Source organism: Schistocerca cancellata, chromosome 12 (assembly GCF_023864275.1).
Source record: "Schistocerca cancellata isolate TAMUIC-IGC-003103 chromosome 12, iqSchCanc2.1, whole genome shotgun sequence".
Lineage (NCBI taxonomy): Eukaryota > Metazoa > Arthropoda > Insecta > Orthoptera > Acrididae > Schistocerca > Schistocerca cancellata.
Window position 1 is genome coordinate 57,291,316 of NC_064637.1, and position 6,000 is coordinate 57,297,315.

The window sequence follows — 6,000 nt, forward strand, 5'->3', positions numbered from 1 at the left end:
ATTTCAATTTCCATGAGTGTTTATTAATGAGAGGTGTCACCCACCATCATTGTCAGTAGCACAGATCTTGTCCTCTGTAGATACAGAGACCAACCTGGGCAAGTGGCATCCCATAAAAAACACAATCACAGGTTCAAAAAAAAATGGTTCAAATGGCTCTGAGCACTATGGGACTCAACTGCTGTGGTCATAAGTCCCCTAGAACTTGGAACTACTTAAACCTAACTAACCTAAGGACATCACACACATCCATGCCCGAGGCAGGATTCGAACCTGCGACCGTAGCGGTCGTGCGGTTCCAGACTGTAGCGCCTTTAACCGCGCGGCCACTTCGGCCGGCCACAGGTTCACGTTGACAGCGTAGCAGCCTCCACCGAAGAAGATCCCACGACCCACGAGCTGTCTTCTGCGCTGAGGACGCAACTTTAGAAGACGACAGGTATTGGCGGAAAGAACGATTAGGGACTCTTAATCGATCTCTCCACATCTCTCCCAGATCCGTCTTCCAATGGATGCGTAATTTATACCACGAGATAGTTATTACAACGTAACAACTGTTCTTCCTAATATTTGGATTATAAGTAATGGAGTGCCTTGTACTCGGTGTATGTCGAGAGGGCAGAGCGGCAGAATTGCCCAACTTGTCCACATGGCTAACAGCAGTATTCCCTGTCATTGCTTGCTCTTTCCGCTTATAGTTCAAACTTCACGTGTCATGAGACCATACAACAGGTAGTACTCAAGTTCTTATACGACTGCTCTTCTTCTACAATGAGATGCATTTGTTCCCTTATGTCTCCAGCACTTGACTGACAGGAACCAAAATTCTGTTATGTTATATGGCACATCTGTTGCAGATCTCGATGTTCTTCAGCATCTCATTAAAACTTAATTTTTTTCTTTATTTCGCAAACAATAAGTCCAGGTCGAAATAAAAAATTAAAAACAGTTCTTCACTAATTGTGCATGTGGCCCTCATAACACTTTTTCCTCGTTTATGATTTCCCATTCAAGAATATTTGATAATTAATTGAAACGCTCAGCTGCCGACAAGTGTTGTTGACCTCTGAGGGGACAGCTGAAAATGTGTGCCTCGACCGGAACTCTTACGGGAATTGTCACCTTAGTGGGCGCGAGTAATGAGTGGACGGGCAAAAGTATCTATTAGGAACATCACGTATGTAGATTGTGGACAGTTGGGGATGTGGGCCTCACGGGAAGCGTGCAAGGGATAAGTCCCTGCAGTCGCGTTATTCATCTGTGTCCTCGATAGAGCGTCTGCCATGTAAGCAGGAGATCCTGGGTTCGAGTCCCAGTTGGGGCACACATTTTCAGCTGTCCCTATCGAGGTATGTCAACAACACATGTCGGCAGCTCAGGGTTTCAATTAATTATCATTTATTCTAGAAAAGCTGCACGGTCATCAATGGTATCTATTCTTTCGAGAGCAGTTACTATCTTCATATACAATTCAAGAATATCTACGTCTACATCTATACTCTGCAAACCACCATGAGATGCCTGGAATTGTACCATTTATTTAGGTTTCTTCCTGATCCAGTCACATATGGAGCGCGGAAAGAATGATTGTTTGATTGCCTCTGTGCATGGGATAATTATTCTAATCTTATTCTCACGATCCCTATGCGTGTGGTACGTAGAGGGTTGTAGTATATCCCTTGAGTAATCATTTAAAGTTGGTTCTTGAAACTTTAATAACAGACTTTCACGAGAAAGTTTACGTCTGTCTTTAAGAGTTTTCCAGTTCAGTTCCTTCAGTATCTCTGTGACACTCTCCCACCGGTTAAACAAAGCTGTGACCATTTGTGCTGCCCTTGTCTGTATTTATTCATTATCTCCTGTTAGTCCTATCTGGTACGGACCCCACATACTTGAAAAATACTGTCTGCAGGATCATTAATGTACAAGATGATTAGCAAGGGTCCCAACACACTTCCCTGGGGCACACGCGAAGTTACTTCTGCATCTGACAATGATTCTCCATTCAAGACACCATTAAGTCCTCAGTCCAGTAACAAATTTCACTTGATATCCTCATATGTTCGTACTTTTGGCAATAGCTGTAAGTGCAGCACTGAATCAAATGCTTTTCAGAAATCAGGAAATACCGCATGTAGCTGTTTGTCTTGATCCAAAGCTTTCAGAGTGTCATGTGAGAAAAGATAATGAATAATAGCATCTGGATATGAGCCATTGCTGCCATGGTCTTTACTTCGAAGCCTGGTTTGATGCAGCTCTCCATAATAGCCTTTCCTGTGCAAGATTCTTCATCTTTACGTAACCACTGCAGCCTACATCCACTTCAGACTGTTTGCTATCTATTCCCACACAGCCTGGTTGTACTGCTATGCGGGGAGTGGCCATATTTCATATCAGTCTTGGTGTTTCACCAAGGATTTAACATTGTCACCCAGGAATGTCAGTGTGGTTTGACAAGTATGATAAATTTCCTTGAAATAACGGAACATTCTTATTGCGCCTTTATGATTGATAACCTTGATTATTCTGAAGCACGTATAAAAATTTCAACTATGTACAGCCTACAGTTCATCGTTCACAGCTGTCTGAATCGGTCAACGTATCGACTGCAATTGAAAATGCTATTATCAAACATTTTCATCTGAAGGGTTGGGCTTGCACACACATCAAAACAGAATTGGCTAAAGTTCACAGGCGGGTTAATGAATTTAAACGTGGCCAGAGAAGCACTGAAGACGAAACGCGTTCCGGCTGTCCATTTCAAATCACCAAAAAGGAAAGCATTGACAAAATCCATGATATGGTAATGTGAGACCACCAAATAAAAATTCGTGAGATTCTTGACACTAGGCATCTCAAGGGAGCGAATGCATAGTATCCTGTACGGACAACTGGCTATGAAGAAGCTGTGTGCGAGGTGGGTGACGTGATTGCTCACAGTTGACTGAAAGAGCATCCGGCACAACATTTCAGCACACTATCTGCCGACGTTTAATTGCAATCCACAAGACTTTTTCCGTCGATTTGTGACTCTTGACGAGACCTGCATCCCACAGTCAAAACGGCAGTCAAAGCAATGGTCAGAGGCTGGTGAAAGTGCACCAAAGAAGGCAAAGACCATTTTGTCAGCTGGCCCCCATTTTTTGGTATTCCCAAGGAATAATGCTCACGTATTATATGGAAAAAGGCAGAACCATGACTGGATTCTATTATACTTCGCCGGCTGGTGTGGCCGTGCGGATCTAGGCGCTTCAGTCTGGAACCACGTGACCGCTACGGTCCCAGGTTCGAATCCTGCCTCGGGCATGGATGTGTGTGGTGTCCTTAGGTTAGGTAGGTTTAAGTAGTTCTAAGTTTTAGGGGACTGATTGTCACAGATGTTAAGTCCCATAGTGCTCAGAGCCATTTGAACCATTTTTTTTATTATACTTCATTGTTGGACCGTTTGAAATTTGAGCTGGTTTAAAAAAGATGAACCCAAAAAAGTGCTCTTTCTCCAAGATAATGCACCGTCCTATACATCAGTGATAACAATGGTTAAAGTGAATGAAATAGACTTTTAATTAGTCCCTCGTCCATCCTATTCACCAGACTTAGACCCGAGTAAGTTCTTCCTGTTCCTTAACTTCAAACTTTAGATGACTGGAAGAAATTTTCATCAAATGAGAAAGTGACAGTGGCAGTCAACGAGTATTATGCAGTTTGACAGAAGACTTTTTCCCATTCGGATTAAAAAGCTGAAAGATCGTTGGACCAAATGTATATCTCTCAAAGTAGAGTATGTCGAGAAGTAGAGTGGGTTGTTTATGAAACAAATTTTTTTCTTACCTTTTTTACTAGACTTATCAAACCACCCTTGTACAGTTGATTCTCAATGTTGCTCCACACTGCATTGTATGAAAAAGATATTGTCTGAAATGGGTATGTCCATACTCACCTATAAAACTACAAGGAGACAGTATCACCATTACACTGTGCCAAGAAAAATCATTGCACCATTACTAGAGTTTCTTCCTGAAAGATACAGCTGCTGTATGTTTCGATTTTCTTTTTTTACATAAATAATTCAGTGGTTCAAATGGCTCTGAGCACTATGGGACTCAACATCTTAGGTCATAAGTCCCCTAGAACTTAGAACTACTTAAACCTAACTAACCTAAGGACATCACACACACCCATGCCCGAGGCAGGATTCGAACCTGCGACCGTAGCAGTCCCGCGGTTCCGGACTGCAGCGCCAGAACCGCTAGACCACCACGGCCGGCAATAATTCAGTGGTCAAAAGAGAATTTTTTGAATTTTCGTATTCATTTAACTCCAATGCCTTTATAACAAAACTGATCACAAATTTGAAAAGTCACCTTACCTTGGAAGAAGGTAATTGTTCTCTTTTGCCAGACGACGGAACAATTATTTCTGAAATTCAGCATTTGTTTCTCACTGTGTAGATGTCTATTGTCAGATGCTAAACACAGATTTTTCTTACTAATACAACTTGTGATGTATGAATGGACTACAATTCAAGATCGTGTTAAAAATGCTCAGCTCAAGAGTCCACAAGAAAGTGTTGAGATTATACATAATCTTACAAATAGTATAATGAGCAATTAACAGCTTGTGATTTCACTACTTTCTCCTGACTTTCATTATGTCCTTGTTCTTACATTGTATTAAACCCTTACTTGGGCAAGTGCCATGGCAAGCAGACTGTAAGATTATGTGTTTGGCCAAGCTGGCGTCACTGCGGAAACACACTATATCTGGATACTGATCTCTCGCTAACACTGTTGATTCAGAGAAATTATGATTTTCAAGAAGAATTAATTTGATGATTGTATCATGTTTAGCTTGTTGGAAGAATCTGCTTGTACTGCAATTCTAAAAGGTTATTTACCAAGTCAGTTAGTACACTGGGAAAAATGTAAAAAATGTGGATTTTTTTAATAATGTAAGGCAAAGATTCCGGTTCGAACTGCCAGAGATGGCGGTCATGTGTGCATTAAGTGTGCTTGGGTGTATGAATGTGTGTGTTTCCTTTTCTGAAGAAGCCATTGGCCGAAGGCTAAATCTGTAACTGTCTTTTTGTTGTGCCTGTCTGTAACTCAATGTGTCCTGTTTACAGTGTTTAGCAACCTATTTTTACATTGTACTGAAATTCCAACCTGGAGTTCTCATTGTTTGAATTTTTTTGATGGTTGGTGAAAAGACTATGAATCAGTTATAGCTAGTTTCTTTCCTCAGTTACCTGTCATAAAATGACGATGTCTTTTATTTTACTTAACTTAGGAAGCGTATTGAGCACCATGTATGTCTTGTGGCCTTGCTTTTTTTGCAAGCCTTTAGTGGCCGTATTATTGAGATATTGTATTATCGTTTTTGTATCTTGTACCACTTGGCTAAGGCGCTACTAGTAACGAATGATTCATTATGGTCATAGGATAGTAGGTTTTTTTCATCTTGTGAAATGTAAAATTTTACATTTATCAACATTTAAAGAAAGCTGCCAATCTTTGCACTCCTTTGAAATCTTATCGAGATCTCACTGAGTATTTATGTAGCTTCTTTCAGATAGTAATTCATTATAGATAGCTATATCATCTGCGAAAAGCCTGTTTTTGTTCTTAGCCGAGTTCATATAACGTAGTGGGTATGCTCATAATTTTGTAAAAAACCATTTGTCTTTCTAATATGAAGAGTCACTCTAGGATTTCGCTAATGTTATGCAAATTCTTGAAAAGTTATCTGGCTTGTTTTCAGTATTTCAACTATGACCGTATCTAATCCCTCATCTGGGGAACTTAAAATTTGCCACTTGTTCTTTTGCTATATTATCTAAACATATCTTTGATTATTTAACATTTCCAACAGAATGCCATCACTTTCATTTTGGGTTTTAATGTTTCAGAATTGTACTTGGGGTGACCTCATTTACCACCTGAACAGATCTTACTAGTAGATTTTGAGAGAAGTCTAGTACAGGTACAATTGTCCACAAAGGGA